This window comes from Phalangium opilio, unplaced genomic scaffold (assembly GCF_054372755.1).
Source record: "Phalangium opilio isolate 3A_F unplaced genomic scaffold, DU_Popi_V2 ptg000209l_1, whole genome shotgun sequence".
In the NCBI taxonomy this organism is placed as follows: Eukaryota; Metazoa; Arthropoda; class Arachnida; order Opiliones; family Phalangiidae; genus Phalangium; species Phalangium opilio.
The window spans coordinates 13,153,665-13,170,816 of NW_028324217.1; the positions used below are offsets into that span (position 1 = coordinate 13,153,665).

The window sequence follows — 17,152 nt, forward strand, 5'->3', positions numbered from 1 at the left end:
GCAGTCACTACTTGGGAACACTGCGTGCCGGTGGCTTTTTCACTTTTGTTTCCTCTTAAATTCCACCAGATATGAAAAAACAAACATATCTTCTTTTTGTTATTGTTTTATAAAGATGAAGGTTAATTAAATTCAAATTATTAACTAGCACTCTCGGCAACGGCCATATCACGCTGAAAACACCGGTTCTCGTCCGATCACCGAAGTTAAACAGCGTCGAGCGCAATCAGTACTAGGGAGGGAGACCACTTAGCAACACTGCGTGCCGTTGGCTTTTTCACTTTTTTTTCCACTTTTAAATTTTAATAGATATGAAAAAAGCAAACATGATTTCTTTTTTTTATTGTTTTAAAAAAATGAAGGTTAAATTGTCTCACTTAATTTAAATTCGAATTATTATCTAACACTCTCGGCAACGTCCATATCACGCTGAAAACGTCGGTTCTTGTCCGATCACCGAAGTTAAACAGCGTCGAGCGCAGTCAGTACTTGGGAACACTGCGTGCCGTTGGCTTTTTCACTTTTGATTCCTCTTAATTTCCACCAGATATGAAAAAACAAACATATCTTCTTTTTGTTATTGTTTTATAAAGATGAAGGTTAATTAAATTCAAATTATTAACTAGCACTCTCGGCAACGGCCATATCACGCTTAATACACCGGTTATCGACCGATCCCTTAAGTTAAGCAGCGTCGAGCGCAGTCAGAATTTGGGAGGGAGACCACTTAGGAACACTGCGTGCCGTTGGTTTTTTCACTTTTTTTCCACTTCTAAATGTTAATAGATATGAAAAAAGCAAACATGTTTTCTTTTTGATATTGTTTTAAAAAGATGAAGGTTAATTTGTCTCACTTAATTTAAATTCGAATTATTATCTAACACTCTCGGCAGTGGCCATATCACGCTGAAAACACCGGTTCTCGTCCGATCACCGAAGTTAAGCAGCGTCGAGCGCAGTCAGTACTTGGAAACACTGCGTGACGTTGGCTTTTTCACTTTTATTTCCTATTTAAATTAAACCAGATATGAAAAAAGCAAACATATCTTCTTTTTGATATTGTTTTATAAAGATGAAGGTTAATTTGTCTCACTTAATTTAAATTCGATAAATTAACTAGCACTCTCGGCAACGGCCATATCACGCTGAAAACAACGGTTCTCGTCCGATCACCGAAGTTAAGCAGCGTCGAGCGCAGCCAGTACTTGGAAACACTGCGTGACGTTGGCTTTTTCACTTTTATTTCCTATTTAAATTCCACCAGGTATGAAAAAAGCAAACATATCTTCTTTTTGATATTGTTTTATAAAGATGAAGGTTAATTAAATTCAAATTTTTAAATAGCACTCTCGGCAACGGCCATATCACGCTGAAAACACTTTTCTCGTCCGATCACCGAAGTTAAGCAGCGTCGAGCGCAGTCAGTACTTTTGAACACTGCGTGCCGTAGGCTTTTTCCTTTTTGTTTCCTCTTTTAAATTCCAACAGATATGAAAAAAGCAAACATCTTCTTTTTGTTATTGTTTTATAAATATGAAGGCTAATTAAATTCAAATTATTGACTAGTACTATCGGCAACGGCCATATCACGCTGAAAACACCGGTTCTCGTCCGATCACCGAAGTTAAGAAGCGTCGAGCGCAGTCAGTACTTGGAAACACTGCGTGACGTTGGCCTTTTCACTTTTATTTCCTATTTAAATTAAACCAGATATGAAAAAAGCAAACATATCTTCTTTTTGATATTGTTGTATAAAGATGAAGGTTAATTTGTCTCACTTAATTTAAATTCGATAAATTAACTAGCACTCTCGGCAACGGCCATATCACGCTGAAAACAACGGTTCTCGTCCGATCACCGAAGTTAAGCAGCGTCGAGCGCATTCAGTACTTGGGAACACTGCGTGCCGTTGGCTTTTTCACTTTTTTTCCCTCTTTTAAATTCCAATAGATATGAAAAAAGCAAACATATTTTCTTTTTGTTATTGTTTTAAAAACATCAAAGTTAATTTGTCTCACTTAATTTAAATTCGAATTATTAAATAGCGCTCTCGGCAACGGCCATATCACGCTGAAAACACCGGTTCTCGTCCGATCACCGAAGTTAAGCAGCGTCGAGCGCAGTCAGTACTTGGGAGGGAGACCACTTAGGAATACTGCGTGCCGTTGGCATTTTCATTTTTTTTTCCTCTTTTAAATACCAATAGATATGAAAAAAGCAAACATATTTTCTTTTTGTTATTGTTTTTAAAATATGAAGCTTAATTTGTCTCACTTAATTTAAATTCGAATTATTATCTAGCACTCTCGGCAACGGCCATATCACGCTAAAAACACCGGTTCTCGTTCGATCACCGAAGTTAAGCAGCGTCGAGCGCAGTCAGTACTTGGAAACACTGCGTGACGTTGGCTTTTTCACTTTTATTTCCTATTTAAATTCCACCAGGTATGAAAAAAGCAAACATATCTTCTTTTTGATATTGTTTTATAAAGATGAAGGTTAATTAAATTCAAATTTTTAAATAGCACTCTCGGCAACGGCCATATCACGCTGAAAACAGCGGTTCTCGTCCGATCACCGAAGTTAAGCAGCGTCGAGCGCAGTCAGTACTTGGGAGGGAGACCACTTAAGAACACTGCGTGCCGTTGGCTTTTTCACTTTTTTTTCCCTCTTTTAAATTCCAATAGATATGAAAAAAGCAAACATATTTTCTTTTTGTTATTGTTTTAAAAACATCAAGGTTAATTTGTCTCACTTAATTTAAATTCGAATTATTAAATAGCGCTCTCGGCAACGGCCATATAACGCTGAAAACAACGGTTCTCGTCCGATCACCGAAGTTAAGCAGCGTCGAGCGCAGTCAGTACTTGGGAACACTGCGTGCCGTTGGCTTTTTCACTTTTTTTCCTCTTTTAAATTTTAATAGATATGAAAAAAGCAAACATGTTTTCTTTTTGTTATTGTTTTAAAAAGATGAAGGTTAATTTGTCTCACTTAATTTAAATTAGAATTATAAACTAGCACTCTCCGCAACGGCCATATCACACTGAAAACACCGGTTCACGTCCGATCACCGAAGTTAAGCAGCGTCGAGCGCAGTCAGTACTTGGGAACACTGCGTGCCGTTGGCTTTTTCACTTTTTTTTCCTCTTTTAAATTCCAATAGATATGAATAAAAGCAAACATATTTTCTTTTTGTTATTGTTTTAAAAAGATGAAGGTTAATTTGTCTCACTTAATTTAAATTCGAATTATTAACTAGCACTCTCCGCAACGGCCATATCACACTGAAAACACCGGTTCACGTCCGATCACCGAAGTTAAGCAGCGTCGAGCGCTGTCAGTACTTGGGAACACTGCGTGCCGTTGGCTTTTTCACTTTTGTTTCCTCTTAAATTCCACCAGATATGAAAAAACAAACATATCTTCTTTTTGTTATTGTTTTATAAAGATGAAGGTTAATTAAATTCAAATTATTAACTAGCACTCTCGGCAACGGCCATATCACGCTTAATACACCGGTTATCGACCGATCCCTTAAGTTATGCAGCGTCGAGGGCAGTCAGTACTTGGGAAGGAGACCACTTAGGAACAAGGCGTGCCGTTGGCTTTTTCATTTTTTTTCCTCTTTTAAATTTTAATAGATATGAAAAAAGCAAACGTTTTCTTTTTTTTATTGTTTTAAAAAGATGAAGGTTAATTTGTCTCACTTAATTTAAATTCGAATTATTAACTAGCACTCTCCGCAACGGCCATATCACACTGAAAACACCGGTTCACGTCCGATCACCGAAGTTAAGCAGCGTCGAGCGCAGTCAGTACTTGGGAACACTGCGTGCCGTTGGCTTTTTCACTTTTGTTTCCTCTTAAATTCCACCAGATATGAAAAAAGACATATCTTCTTTTTGTTATTGTTTTATAAAGATGAAGGTTAATTAAATTCAAATTATTAACTAGCACTCTCGGCAACGGCCATATCACGCTTTATACACCGGTTATCGTCCGATCACCGAAGTTAAGCAGCGTCGAGCGCAGTCAGTACTTGGGAGGGAGACCAGTTAGGAACAAGGCGTGCCGTTGGCTTTTTCACTTTTTTTCCTCTTTTAAATTTTAATAGATTTGAAAAAAGCAAACATGATTTCTTTTTGTTATTGTTTTAAAAAGATGAAGGTTAATTTGTCTCACTTAATTTAAATTCGAATTATTATCTAGCACTCTCGGCAACGGCCATATCACGCTGAAAACACCGGTTCTCGTCCGATCACCGAAGTTAAACAGCGTCGAGCGCAGTCAGTACTTGGGAACACTGCGTGCCGTTGGCTTTTTCACTTTTGTTTCCTCTTAAATTCCACCAGATATGAAAAAACAAACATATCTTCTTTTTGTTATTGTTTTATAAAGATCAGGAGCAGATGACAAATGAGTCTCGGACGCTAGCTTCCATAATGTAGAGGGCAAAGGGATCCGCGAACGTCACGGTTATTAACCAAAATCATTACGCCAGTGCCACCACTCGTAGGAAATTTGAGCTTTATTTTCCAACCAATAGCGTGACTGCAAAGTCTCGAAAGGAGATCTGGGAAATCGCGTCTGGAAACTCTTTTAAAAAATACGTATCGTCTGCTTATAATTAGCTTAGGCTTAACGAGTATTAGAGTTAAAAAATGGATTTCAACGGCTTTTGGGACTAAAATTGATAGTGAAAAACCCAGCGAGTAACGTATGTACACTATTAAAAAACTAAAATGTGTTTCAGTGCCAATTTTTTCTAAATTTCTTCTTGAATTAAATGATAGCTACAAGAGGTTGGGAAAAGAAATCACTCACGATCTTTTAAAACCCAAAAAGTAAGAGACAGTGATTTCGTTTCCAACCTCTTGTAGCAGTCAATTAATTCAAAAGAAATACGGAATATTTTGGCCCTAAAGCACGTATATAACATTGTGTTTCGGCATCTTTTAAAACCTTGCTTTTATCTTTTGAAAACCCGACCCCAATCATTCCAGTGGGCACAGATTGTTAATTAAGCCTTGGTTTACCTGGGTTTCTCTGCTAGTTTGGACTTAATTTGACTATTTAGTAGGTTGAAGTCACAAAATGTAGTTTCTTTTATCTTAATACCAACGGTTACAGCTGTTTGAAGAAAGTAATTATATTGTGTATATTTATGTCGCGATCGGATAAGACGAACCTCAGTATCCACCGTTAGTCCGTTATTACAAAAAAAAAAAATTCCCAGCAGACTTTGGTGCCAGATATAGTCCACCAAAAACATCGTCTGCTATAATGTCTGATATCGCTTCTATGGCAAACGATACCGCTACAGCTGTGACGTACGCTGTGGCCATTGCCCTCTATATTGTGGAAGCTAGCGTCCGAGAATCCTTTGTCATCTGCTCCTGTAAAGATGAAGGTTAATTAAATTCAAATTATTAACTAGCACTCTCGGCAACGGCCATATCACGCTGAATACACTGGTTATCGTCCGATCACCGAACTTAAGCAGCGTGGAGCGCAGTCAGTACTTGGGAGGGAGACCACTTAGGAACAAGGCGTGCCGTTGGCTTTTTCACTTTTTTTTCCTCTTTTAAATTTTAATAGATATGAAAAAAGCAAACATGTTTTCTTTTTGTTATTGTTTTAAAAAGATGAAGGTTAATTTGTCTCACTTAATTTAAATTCGAATTATTAACTAGCACTCTCCGCAACGGACATATCACACTGAAAACACCGGTTCTCGTCCGATCACCGAAGTTAAGCAGGGTCGAGCGCAGTCAGTACTTGGGAACACTGCGTGCCGTTGGCTTTTTCACTTTTGTTTCCTCTTAAATTCCACCAGATATGAAAAAACAAACATATCTTCTTTTTGTTATTGTTTTATAAGGATGAAGGTTAATTAAATTCAAATTATTAACTAGCACTCTCGGCAACGGCCATATCACACTTAATACACCGGTTATCGACCGATCCCTTAAGTTAAGCAGCGTCGAGGGCAGTCAGTACTTGGGAGGGAGACCACTTAGGAACATGGCGTGCCGTTGGCTTTTTCATTTTTTTCCTCTTTTAAATTTTAATATATATGAAAAAAGCAAACATGTTTTCTTTTTGTTATTATTTTAAAAAGATGAAGGTTAATTTGTCTCACTTAATTTAAATTCGAATTATTATCTAACACTCTCGGCAACGCCATATCACGCTGAAAACACCGGTTCTCGTCCGATCACCGAAGTTAAACAGCGTCGAACGCAGTCAGTACTTGGGAACACTGCGTGCCGTTGGCTTTTTAACTTTTGTTTCCTCTTAAATTCCACCAGATATGAAAAAACAAACATATCTTCTTTTTGTTATTGTTTTATAAGGATGAAGGTTAATTAAATTCAAATTATTAACTAGCACTCTCGGCAACGGCCATATCACACTTAATACACCGGTTATCGACCGATCCCTTAAGTTAAGCAGCGTCGAGGGCAGTCAGTACTTGGGAGGGAGACCACTTAGGAACATGGCGTGCCGTTGGCTTTTTCATTTTTTTCCTCTTTTAAATTTTAATATATATGAAAAAAGCAAACATGTTTTCTTTTTGTTATTATTTTAAAAAGATGAAGGTTAATTTGTCTCACTTAATTTAAATTCGAATTATTATCTAACACTCTCGGCAACGCCATATCACGCTGAAAACACCGGTTCTCGTCCGATCACCGAAGTTAAACAGCGTCGAACGCAGTCAGTACTTGGGAACACTGCGTGCCGTTGGCTTTTTCACTTTTGTTTCCTCTTAAATTCCACCAGATATGAAAAAAAACATATCTTCTTTTTTTTATTGTTTTATAAAGATGAAGGTTAATTAAATTCAAATTATTAACTAGCACTCTCGGCAACGGCCATATTACGCTTAATACACCGGTTATCGTCCGATCACCGAAGTTAAGCAGCGTCGAGCGCAGTCAGTACTTGGGAGGGAGACCACTTAGGAACAAGGCGTGCCGTTGGCTTTTTCACTTTTTTTTCCTCTTTTAAATTTTAATAGATATGAAAAAAGCAAACATGTTTTCTTTTTATTATTGTTTTAAAAAGATGAAGGTTAATTTGTCTCACTTAATTTAAATTCGAATTATTAACTAGCACTCTCCGCAACGGACATATCACACTGAAAACACCGGTTCTCGTCCGATCACCGAAGTTAAGCAGCGTCGAGCGCAGTCAGTACTTGGGAACACTGCGTGCCGTTGGCTTTTTCACTTTTGTTTCCTCTTAAATTCCACCAGATATGAAAAAACAAACATATCTTCTTTTTGTTATTGTTTTATAAAGATGAAGGTTAATTAAATTCAAATTATTAACTAGCACTCTCGGCAACGGCCATATCACGCTGAATACACTGGTTATCGTCCGAGCGCAGTCAGATTTTGGGAGGGAGACCACTTAGGAACACTGCGTGCCGTTGGCTTTTTCACTTTTTTTCCTCTTTTAAATTCCAATAGATATGAAAAAAAGCAAACATATTTTCTTTTTGTTATTGTTTTAAAAAGATGAAGGTTAATTTGTCTCACTTAATTTAAATTCGAATTATTATCTATCACTCTCGGCAACGGCCATATCACGCTGAAAACACCGGTTCTCGTCCGATCACCGAAGTTAAACAGCGTCGAGCGCAGTCAGTACTTGGGAGGGAGACCACTTAGGAACAAGGCGTGCCGTTGGCTTTTTCACTTTTTTTTCCTCTTTTAAATTTTAATAGATATGAAAAAAGCAAACATGTTATCTTTTTGTTATTGTTTTAAAAAGATGAAGGTTAATTTGTCTCACTTAATTTAAATTCGAATTATTAACTAGCACTCTCGGCAACGGCCATATAACGTTGAAAACACCGGTTCTCGTCCGATCACCGAAGTTAAGCAGGGTCGAGCGCAGTCACTACTTGGGAACACTGCGTGCCGGTGGCTTTTTCACTTTTGTTTCCTCTTAAATTCCACCAGATATGAAAAAACAAACATATCTTCTTTTTGTTATTGTTTTATAAAGATGAAGGTTAATTAAATTCAAATTATTAACTAGCACTCTCGGCAACGGCCATATCACGCTGAAAACACCGGTTCTCGTCCGATCACCGAAGTTAAACAGCGTCGAGCGCAATCAGTACTAGGGAGGGAGACCACTTAGCAACACTGCGTGCCGTTGGCTTTTTCACTTTTTTTTCCACTTTTAAATTTTAATAGATATGAAAAAAGCAAACATGATTTCTTTTTTTTATTGTTTTAAAAAAATGAAGGTTAAATTGTCTCACTTAATTTAAATTCGAATTATTATCTAACACTCTCGGCAACGTCCATATCACGCTGAAAACGTCGGTTCTTGTCCGATCACCGAAGTTAAACAGCGTCGAGCGCAGTCAGTACTTGGGAACACTGCGTGCCGTTGGCTTTTTCACTTTTGATTCCTCTTAATTTCCACCAGATATGAAAAAACAAACATATCTTCTTTTTGTTATTGTTTTATAAAGATGAAGGTTAATTAAATTCAAATTATTAACTAGCACTCTCGGCAACGGCCATATCACGCTTAATACACCGGTTATCGACCGATCCCTTAAGTTAAGCAGCGTCGAGGGCAGTCAGTACTTGGGAGGGAGACCAATTAGGAACAAGGCGTGCCGTTGGCTTTTTCATTTTTTTTTCCACTTCTAAATTTTAATAGATATGAAAAAAGCAAACATGTTTTCTTTTTGTTATTGTTTTAAAAAGATGAAGGTTAATTTGTCTCACTTAATTTAAATTCGAATTATTAACTAGCACTCTCCGCAACGGCCATATCACACTGAAAACACCGGTTCTCGTCCGATCACCGAAGTTAAGCAGCGTCGAGCGCAGACAGTACTTGGGAACACTGCGTGCCGTTGGCTTTTTCACTTTTGTTTCCTCTTAAATTCCACCAGATATGAAAAAACAAACATATCTTCTTTTTGTTATTGTTTTATAAAGATGAAGGTTAATTAAATTCAAATTATTAACTAGCACTCTCGGCAACGGCCATATCACGCTGAATACGCCGGTTCTCGTCCGATCACCGAAGTTAAACAGCGTCGAGCGCAATCAGTACTAGGGAGGGAGACCACTTAGCAACACTGCGTGCCGTTGGCTTTTTCACTTTTTTTTCCACTTTTAAATTTTAATAGATATGAAAAAAGCAAACATGATTTCTTTTTGTTATTGTTTTAAAAAGATGAAGGTTAATTTGTCTCACTTAATTTAAATTCGAATTATTATCTAACACTCTCGGCAACGGCCATATCACGCTGAAAACACCGGTTCTCGTCCGATCACCGAAGTTAATCAACGTCGAGCGCAGTCAGTACTTGGGAGGGAGACCACTTAGCAACACTGCGTGCCGTTGGCTTTATCACTTTTTTTTCCACTTTTAAATTTTAATAGATATGAAAAAAGCAAAGATGATTTCTTTTTGTTATTGTTTTAAAAAGATGAAGGTTAATTTGTCTCACTTAATTTAAATTCGAATTATTATCTAGCACTCTCGGCAACGGCCATATCACGCTGAAAACACCGGTTCTCGTCCGATCACCGAAGTTAAGCAGCGTCGAGCGCAGTCAGTACTTGGAAACACTGCGTGACGTTGGCTTTTTTACTTTTATTTCCTATTTAAATTCCACCAGATATGAAAAAAGCAAACATGTCTTCTTTTTGATATTGTTTAATAAAGATGAAGGTTAATTAAACTCAAATTATTAAATAGCACTCTCGGCAACGGCCATATCACGCTGAAAACACCGGTTCTCGTCCGATCACCGAAGCTAATCAACGTCGAGCGCAGTCAGTACTTGGGAGAGAGACCACTTAGCAACACTGCGTGCCGTTGGCTTTATCACTTTTTTTTCCACTTTTAAATTTTAATAGATATGAAAAAAGCAAACATGTTTTCGTTTTGTTATTGTTTTATAAAGATGAAGGTTAATTAAATTCAAATTATTAACTTGCACTCTCGGCAACGGCCATATCACGCTTAATACACCGGTTATCGTCCGATCACCGAAGTTAAGCAGCGTCGAGCTCAGTCAGTACTTGGGAGGGAGACCACTTAGGAACAAGGCGTGCCGTTGGTTTTTCACTTTTTTTTCCTCTTTTAAATTTTAATAGATATGAAAAAAGCAAACATGATTTCTTTTTGTTATTGTTTTAAAAAGATGAAGGTTAATTTGTCTCACTTATTTTAAATTCGAATTATTAACTTGCACTCTCCGCAACGGCCATATAACGCTGAAAACACCTGTTCTCGTCCGATCACCGAAGTTAAACAGCGTCGAGCGCAGTCAGTACTTGGGAACACTGCGTGCCGTTGGCTTTTTCACTTTTGTTTCCTCTTAAATTCCACCAGATATGAAAAAACAACCATATCTTCCTTTTGTTATTGTTTTATAAAGATGAAGGTTAATTAAATTCAAATTTCTAACTAACACGCTTGGCAACGGCCATATCACGCTGAATACACCGGTTATCGTCCGATCACCGAAGTTAAGCAGCGTCGAGCGCAGTCAGAACTTGGGAGGGAGACCACTTAGGAAAACTGCGTGCCGTTGGCTTTTTCACTTTTTTTTCCACTTTTAAATTTTAATAGATAAGAAAAAAGCAAACATGATTGTTTTTTGTTATTGTTTTAAAAAGATGAAGGTTAATTTGTCTCACTTAATTTAAATTCGAATTATTATCTAGCACTCTCGGCTACGGCCATATCACGCTGAAAACACCGGTTCTATTCCGATCACCGAATTTAAGCAGCGTCGAGCGCAGTCAGTACTTGGGAACACTGCGTGACGTTGGCTTTTTCACTTTTGTTTCCTCTTTTAAATACCACCAGATATGAAAAAACAAACATATCTTCTTTTTGATATTGTTTTATATAGATGAAGGTTAATTAAATTCAAATTATTAAATAGCGCTCTCGGCAACGGCCATATCACGCTGAAAACACCGGTTCTCGTCCGATCGCCGAAGTTAAGCAGCGTCGAGCGCAGTCAGTACTTGGGAGGGAGACCACTTAGGAACAAGGCGTGCCGTTGGCTTTTTCACTTTTTTTTCCTCTTTTAAATTTTAAAAGATATGAAAAAAGCAAACATGATTTCTTTTTGTTATTGTTTTAAAAAGATGAAGGTTAATTTGTCTCACTTATTTTAAATTCGAATTATTATCTAACACTCTCGGCAACGGCCATTTCACGCTGAAAACACCGGTTCTCGTCCGATCACCGAAGTTAAGCAGCATCGAGCGCAGTCAGTACTTGGAAACACTGCGTGACGTTGGCTTTTGCACTTATATTTCCTCTTTTAAAATCCACCAGATATGAAAAAAGCAAACATATTTTCTTTTTGATATTGTTTATTAAAGTGAAGGTTAATTAAACTCAAATTATTAAATAGCACTCTCGGCAACGGCCATATCACGCTGAAAACACCGGTTCTCGTCCGAGCACCGAAGTTAAGCAGGTTCGAGCGCAGTCAGTACTTGGGAACACTGCGTGCCGGTGGCTTTTTCACTTTTGTTTCCTCTTAAATTCCACCAGATATGAAAAAACAAACATATCTTCTTTATGTTATTGTTTTATAAATATGAAGGTTAATTAAATTCATATTATTAACTAGCACCCTCGACAACGGCCATATCACGCTGTAAACACCGGTTCTCGTCCGATCACCGAAGTTAAGTAGCGTCGAGCGCAGTCAGCACTTGGGAGGGAGATCACTAAGGAACACTGCGTGCCGTTGGCTTTTTCACTTTTTTTTCTCTTTTAAATTCCAATAGATATGAAAAAAGCAAACATATTTTCTTTTTGTTATTGTTTTAAAAAGATGAAGGTTAATTTGTCTCATTTAATTTAAATTCCAATTATTAACTAGCACTCTCGGCTACGGCCATATCACGCTGAAAACACCGGTTCTATTCCGATCACCGAATTTAAGCAGCGTCGAGCGCAGTCAGTACTTGGAAACACTGCGTGACGTTGGCTTTTGCACTTTTATTTCCTCTTTTAAATACCACCCGATATGAAAAAAGCAAACATATCTTCTTTTTGATATTGTTTTATATAGATGAAGGTTAATTAAATTCAAATTATTAAATAGCGCTCTCGGCAACGGCCATATCACGCTGAAAACACCGGTTCTCGTCCGATCACCGAAGTTAAGCAGCGTCGAGCGCAGTCAGTACTTGGGAGGGAGACCACTTAGGAACAAGGCGTGCCGTTGGCTTTTTCACTTTTTTTTCCTCTTTTAAATTTTAATAGATATGAAAAAAGCAAACATGTTTTCTTTTTGTTATTGTTTTAAAAAGATGAAGGTTAATTTGTCTCACTTATTTTAAATTCGAATTATTATCTAACACTCTCGGCAACGGCCATTTCACGCTGAAAACACCGGTTCTCGTCCGATCACCGAAGTTGAGCAGCATCGAGCGCAGTCAGTACTTGGAAACACTGCGTGACGTTGGCTTTTGCACTTATATTTCCTCTTTTAAAATCCACCAGATATGAAAAAAGCAAACATATTTTCATTTTGAAATTGTTTATTAAAGTGAAGGTTAATTAAATTCAAATTATTAACTAGCACTTTCGGCAACGGCCATATCACGCTGAAAAGACCGGTTCTCGTCCGATCACCGAAGTTAAACAGCGTCGAGCGCAGTCAGTACTTGCGAGGGAGACCACTTAGCAACACTGCGTGCCGTTGGCTTTTTCACTTTTTTACCTCTTTTAAATTTTAATAGATATGAAAAAAGCAAACATGTTTCTTTTTATTATTGTTTTAAAAAGATGAAGGTTAATTTGTCTCACTTAATTTAAATTCGAATTATTAACTAGCACTCTCGGCAACGGCCATATCACGCTGAAAACACCGTTTCTAGTCCAATCACCGAAGTTAAGCAGCGTCGAGTGCAGTCAGTACTTGGAAACACTGCGTGACGTTGGCTTTTTCACTTTTATTTCCTATTTTAATTCCACCAGGTATGAAAAAAGCAAACATATCTTCTTTTTGATATTGTTTTATAAAGATGAAGGTTAATTAAATTCAAATTTTTAAATAGCTTTCTCGGCAACGGCCATATCACGCTGAAAACACCGGTTCTCGTCCGATCACCGAAGTTAAGCAGCGTCGAGCGCAGTCAGTACTTGGGAGGGAGACCACTTAAGAACACAGCGTGCCGTTGGCTTTTTCACTTTTTTTCCCTCTTTTAAATTCCAATAGATATGAAAAAAGCAAACATATTTTCTTATTGTTATTGTTTTAAAAACATGAAGGTAATTTGTCTCACTTAATTTAAATTCGAATTATTAAATAGCGCTCTCGGCAACGGCCATATCACGCTCAAAACACCGGTTCTCGTCCGATCACCGAAGTTAAGCAGCGTCGAGCGCAGTCAGTACTTGGAAACACTGCGTGACGTTGGCTTTTTCACTTCTATTTCCTATTTTAATTCCACCGGGTATGAAAAAAGCAAACATATCTTCTTTTTGATATTGTTTTATAAAGATGAAGGTTAATTAAATTCAAATTTTTAAATAGCTCTCTCGGCAACGGCCATATCACGCTGAAAACACCGGTTCTCGTGCGATCACCGAAGTTAAGCAGCGTCGAGCGCAGTCAGTACTTGGGAGGGAGACCACTTAGGAACACTTCGTGCCTTTGGCTTTTTCACTTTTTTACCTCTTTTAAATTTTAATAGATATGAAAAAAGCAAACATGTTTCTTTTTATTATTGTTTTAAAAAGATGAAGGTTAATTTGTCTCACTTAATTTAAATTTGAATTATTAACTAGCACTCTCGGCAACGGCCATATCACGCTGAAAACACCGGTTCTAGTCCAATCACCGAAGTTAAGCAGCGTCGAGTGCAGTCAGTACTTGGAAACACTGCGTGACGTTGGCTTTTTCACTTTTATTTCCTATTTTAATTCCACCAGGTATGAAAAAAGCAAACATATCTTCTTTTTGACATTGTTTTATAAAGATGAAGGTTAATTAAATTCAAATTTTTAAATAGCACTCTTGGCAACGGCCATATCACGCTGAAAACACCGGTTCTCGTCCGATCACCGAAGTTAAGCAGCGTCGAGCGCAGTCAGTACTTGGAAACACTGCGTGACGTTGGCTTTTTTACTTTTATTTCCTATTTAAATTCCACCAGATATGAAAAAAGCAAACATATCTTCTTTTTGATATTGTTTTATATAGATTAAGGTTAATTAAATTCAAATTATTAACTAGCACTTTCGGCAACGGCCATATCACGCTGAAAACACCGGTTCTCGTCCGATCACCGAAGTTAAACAGCGTCGAGCGCAGTCAGTACTTGCGAGGGAGACCACTTAGCAACACTGCGTGCCGTTGGCTTTTTCACTTTTTTTTTCCTCTTTTAAATTTTAATAGATATGAAAAAAGCATACATGTTATCTTTTTGTTATTGTTTTAAAAAAATGAAGGTTAATTTGTCTCACTTAATTTAAATTCGAATTATTAACTAGCACTCTCGGCAGTGGCCATATCACGCTAAAAACACCGGTTCTCGTCCGATCACCGAAGTTAAGCAGCGTCGAGCGCAGTCAGTACTTGGAAACACTGCGTGACGTTGGCTTTTTTACTTTTATTTCCTATTTAAATTCCACCAGATATGAAAAAAGCAAACATATCTTCTTTTTGATATTGTTTAATAAAGATGAAGGTTAATTAAACTCAAATTATTAAATAGCACTCTCGGCAACGGCCATATCACGCTGAAAACACCGGTTCTCGTCCGAGCACCGAAGTTAAGCAGGTTCGAGCGCAGTCAGTACTTGGGAACACTGCGTGCCGGTGGCTTTTTCACTTTTGTTTCCTCTTAAATTCCACCAGATATGAAAAAACAAACATATCTACTTTATGTTATTGTTTTATAAATATGAAGGTTAATTAAATTCATATTATTAACTAGCACCCTCGACAACGGCCATATCACGCTGTAAACACCGGTTCTCGTCCGATCACCGAAGTTAAGTAGCGTCGAGCGCAGTCAGTAATTGGGAGGGAGACCACTTAGGAACACTGTGTGCCGTGGGCTTTTTCACTTTTTTTTCCACTTTTAAATTTTAATAGATATGAAAAAAGCAAACATGTTTTCTTTTTGTTATTGTTTTAAAAAGATGAAGGTTAATTTGTCTCACTTAATTTAAATTCGAATTATTATCTAACACTCTCGGCAGTGGCCATATCACGCTGAAAACACCGGTTCTCGTCCGATCACCGAAGTTAAGCAGCGTCGAGCGCAGTCAGTACTTGGAAACACTGCGTGACGTTGGCTTTTTCACTTTTGTTTCCTCTTAAATTCCACCAGATATGAAAAAACAAACATATCTTCTTTATGTTATTGTTTTATAAATATGAAGGTTAATTAAATTCATATTATTAACTAGCACCCTCGACCACGGCCATATCTCGCTGTAAACACCGGTTCTCGTCCGATCACCGAAGTTAAGTAGCGTCGAGCGCAGTCAGTACTTGGGAGGGAGATCACTAAGGAACACTGCGTGCCGTTGGCTTTTTCACTTTTTTTTCTCTTTTAAATTCCAATAGAAATGAAAAAAAGCAAACATGTTTTCTTTTTGTTATTGTTTTAAAAAGATGAAGGTTAATTTGTCTCACTTAATTTAAATTCGAATTATTATCTAACACTCTCGGCAGTGGCCATATCACGCTGAAAACACCGGTTCTCGTCCGATCACCGAAGTTAAGCAGCGTTGAGCGCAGTCAGTACTTGGAAACACTGCGTGACGTTGGCTTTTTTACTTTTATTTCCTATTTAAATTCCACCAGATATGAAAAAAGCAAACATATCTTCTTTTTGATATTGTTTAATAAAGATGAAGGTTAATTAAACTCAAATTATTAAATAGCACTCTCGGCAACGGCCATATCACGCTGAAAACACCGGTTCTCGTCCGATCACCGAAGTTGAGCATCGTCGAGCGCAGTCAGTACTTGGGAGGGAGACCACTTAGCAACACTGCGTGCCGTTGGTTTTTCACTTTTTTTACCTCTTTTAAATTTTAATAGATATGAAAAAAGCAAACATGTTTTCTTTTTGTTATTGTTTTAAAAAGATGAAGGTTAATTTGTCTCACATAATTTAAATTCGAATTATTAACTAGCACTCTCCGCAACGGCCATATCACACTGTAAACACCGGTTCTCGTCCGATCACCGAAGTTAAGTAGCGTCGAGCGCAGTCAGTACTTGGGAGGGAGATCACTAAGGAACACTGCGTGCCGTTGGCTTTTTCACTTTTTTTTCTCTTTTAAATTCCAATAGAAATGAAAAAAAGCAAACATGTTTTCTTTTTGTTATTATTTTAAAAAGATGAAGGTTAATTTGTCTCACTTAATTTAAATTCGAATTATTAACTAGCTCTCTCCGCAACGGCCATATAACACTGAAAACACCGGTGCTCGTCCGATCACCGAAGCTAAGCAGCGTCGAGCGCAGTCAGTAATTGGGAGGGAGACCACTTAGGAACACTGCGTGCCGTTGGCTTTTTCACTTTTTTTTCCACTTTTAAATTTTAATAGATATGAAAAAAGCAAACATGTTTTCTTTTTGTTATTGTTTTAAAAAGATGAAGGTTAATTTGTCTCACTTAATTTAAATTCGAATTATTATCTAACACTCTCGGCAGTGGCCATATCAAGCTGAAAAAACCGGTTCTCGTCCGATCACCGAAGTTAAGCAGCGTCGAGCGCAGTCAGTACTTGGAAACACTGCGTGACGTTGGCTTTTTTACTTTTATTTCCTATTTAAATTCCACCAGATATGAAAAAAGCAAACATATCTTCTTTTTGATATTGTTTAATAAAGATGAAGGTTAATTAAACTCAAATTATTAAATAGCACTCTCGGCAACGGCCATATCACGCTGAAAACACCGGTTCTCGTCTGATCACCGAAGTTGAGCATCGTCGAGCGCAGTCAGTACTTGGGAGGGAGACCACTTAGCAACACTGCGTGCCGTTGGTTTTTCACTTTTTTTACCTCTTTTAAATTTTAATAGATATGAAAAAAGCAAACATATCTTCTTTTTGATATTGTTTTATAAAGATGAAGGTTAATTAAATTCAAATTTTT

General features: G+C 37.6%; 2 non-coding genes and 32 pseudogenes across 2 annotated transcripts; all 34 read left to right on the forward strand.

Annotated features, from left to right (window-relative positions):
- Window positions 1-155: 155 nt before the first annotated feature.
- LOC149620158 (5S ribosomal RNA) lies at window positions 156-274 on the forward strand (annotated as a pseudogene).
- Window positions 275-1,812: 1,538 nt separating this feature from the next.
- LOC149620159 (5S ribosomal RNA) lies at window positions 1,813-1,915 on the forward strand (annotated as a pseudogene).
- A 137-nt stretch (window positions 1,916-2,052) lies between these two features.
- Window positions 2,053-2,171, forward strand: LOC149620160 (5S ribosomal RNA). Its single transcript, XR_016375685.1, has one exon. It is a non-coding gene; the product is annotated as a 5S ribosomal RNA (ribosomal RNA).
- A 361-nt stretch (window positions 2,172-2,532) lies between these two features.
- LOC149620161 (5S ribosomal RNA) lies at window positions 2,533-2,651 on the forward strand. Its single transcript, XR_016375596.1, has one exon. It is a non-coding gene; the product is annotated as a 5S ribosomal RNA (ribosomal RNA).
- Window positions 2,652-2,789: 138 nt separating this feature from the next.
- On the forward strand, window positions 2,790-2,892 carry LOC149620162 (5S ribosomal RNA; annotated as a pseudogene).
- Window positions 2,893-3,028: 136 nt separating this feature from the next.
- Window positions 3,029-3,131, forward strand: LOC149620163 (5S ribosomal RNA; annotated as a pseudogene).
- A 613-nt stretch (window positions 3,132-3,744) lies between these two features.
- On the forward strand, window positions 3,745-3,847 carry LOC149620164 (5S ribosomal RNA; annotated as a pseudogene).
- A 117-nt stretch (window positions 3,848-3,964) lies between these two features.
- On the forward strand, window positions 3,965-4,083 carry LOC149620165 (5S ribosomal RNA; annotated as a pseudogene).
- A 136-nt stretch (window positions 4,084-4,219) lies between these two features.
- On the forward strand, window positions 4,220-4,322 carry LOC149620166 (5S ribosomal RNA; annotated as a pseudogene).
- Window positions 4,323-5,447: 1,125 nt separating this feature from the next.
- Window positions 5,448-5,566, forward strand: LOC149620167 (5S ribosomal RNA; annotated as a pseudogene).
- Window positions 5,567-6,873: 1,307 nt separating this feature from the next.
- Window positions 6,874-6,992, forward strand: LOC149620168 (5S ribosomal RNA; annotated as a pseudogene).
- A 592-nt stretch (window positions 6,993-7,584) lies between these two features.
- Window positions 7,585-7,703, forward strand: LOC149620169 (5S ribosomal RNA; annotated as a pseudogene).
- A 359-nt stretch (window positions 7,704-8,062) lies between these two features.
- On the forward strand, window positions 8,063-8,181 carry LOC149620170 (5S ribosomal RNA; annotated as a pseudogene).
- A 615-nt stretch (window positions 8,182-8,796) lies between these two features.
- On the forward strand, window positions 8,797-8,899 carry LOC149620171 (5S ribosomal RNA; annotated as a pseudogene).
- Window positions 8,900-9,018: 119 nt separating this feature from the next.
- On the forward strand, window positions 9,019-9,137 carry LOC149620172 (5S ribosomal RNA; annotated as a pseudogene).
- A 137-nt stretch (window positions 9,138-9,274) lies between these two features.
- LOC149620173 (5S ribosomal RNA) lies at window positions 9,275-9,393 on the forward strand (annotated as a pseudogene).
- A 137-nt stretch (window positions 9,394-9,530) lies between these two features.
- LOC149620174 (5S ribosomal RNA) lies at window positions 9,531-9,633 on the forward strand (annotated as a pseudogene).
- Window positions 9,634-9,754: 121 nt separating this feature from the next.
- On the forward strand, window positions 9,755-9,873 carry LOC149620175 (5S ribosomal RNA; annotated as a pseudogene).
- A 122-nt stretch (window positions 9,874-9,995) lies between these two features.
- LOC149620176 (5S ribosomal RNA) lies at window positions 9,996-10,114 on the forward strand (annotated as a pseudogene).
- A 358-nt stretch (window positions 10,115-10,472) lies between these two features.
- LOC149620177 (5S ribosomal RNA) lies at window positions 10,473-10,591 on the forward strand (annotated as a pseudogene).
- A 361-nt stretch (window positions 10,592-10,952) lies between these two features.
- Window positions 10,953-11,071, forward strand: LOC149620178 (5S ribosomal RNA; annotated as a pseudogene).
- Window positions 11,072-11,654: 583 nt separating this feature from the next.
- On the forward strand, window positions 11,655-11,773 carry LOC149620179 (5S ribosomal RNA; annotated as a pseudogene).
- Window positions 11,774-12,134: 361 nt separating this feature from the next.
- Window positions 12,135-12,253, forward strand: LOC149620180 (5S ribosomal RNA; annotated as a pseudogene).
- Window positions 12,254-12,614: 361 nt separating this feature from the next.
- Window positions 12,615-12,733, forward strand: LOC149620181 (5S ribosomal RNA; annotated as a pseudogene).
- Window positions 12,734-13,092: 359 nt separating this feature from the next.
- LOC149620182 (5S ribosomal RNA) lies at window positions 13,093-13,211 on the forward strand (annotated as a pseudogene).
- A 360-nt stretch (window positions 13,212-13,571) lies between these two features.
- On the forward strand, window positions 13,572-13,690 carry LOC149620183 (5S ribosomal RNA; annotated as a pseudogene).
- A 359-nt stretch (window positions 13,691-14,049) lies between these two features.
- On the forward strand, window positions 14,050-14,152 carry LOC149620184 (5S ribosomal RNA; annotated as a pseudogene).
- A 121-nt stretch (window positions 14,153-14,273) lies between these two features.
- On the forward strand, window positions 14,274-14,392 carry LOC149620185 (5S ribosomal RNA; annotated as a pseudogene).
- A 584-nt stretch (window positions 14,393-14,976) lies between these two features.
- Window positions 14,977-15,095, forward strand: LOC149620186 (5S ribosomal RNA; annotated as a pseudogene).
- Window positions 15,096-15,454: 359 nt separating this feature from the next.
- LOC149620187 (5S ribosomal RNA) lies at window positions 15,455-15,573 on the forward strand (annotated as a pseudogene).
- Window positions 15,574-15,934: 361 nt separating this feature from the next.
- On the forward strand, window positions 15,935-16,053 carry LOC149620188 (5S ribosomal RNA; annotated as a pseudogene).
- A 136-nt stretch (window positions 16,054-16,189) lies between these two features.
- Window positions 16,190-16,308, forward strand: LOC149620189 (5S ribosomal RNA; annotated as a pseudogene).
- Window positions 16,309-16,445: 137 nt separating this feature from the next.
- LOC149620190 (5S ribosomal RNA) lies at window positions 16,446-16,564 on the forward strand (annotated as a pseudogene).
- A 361-nt stretch (window positions 16,565-16,925) lies between these two features.
- LOC149620191 (5S ribosomal RNA) lies at window positions 16,926-17,044 on the forward strand (annotated as a pseudogene).
- Window positions 17,045-17,152: the final 108 nt, after the last annotated feature.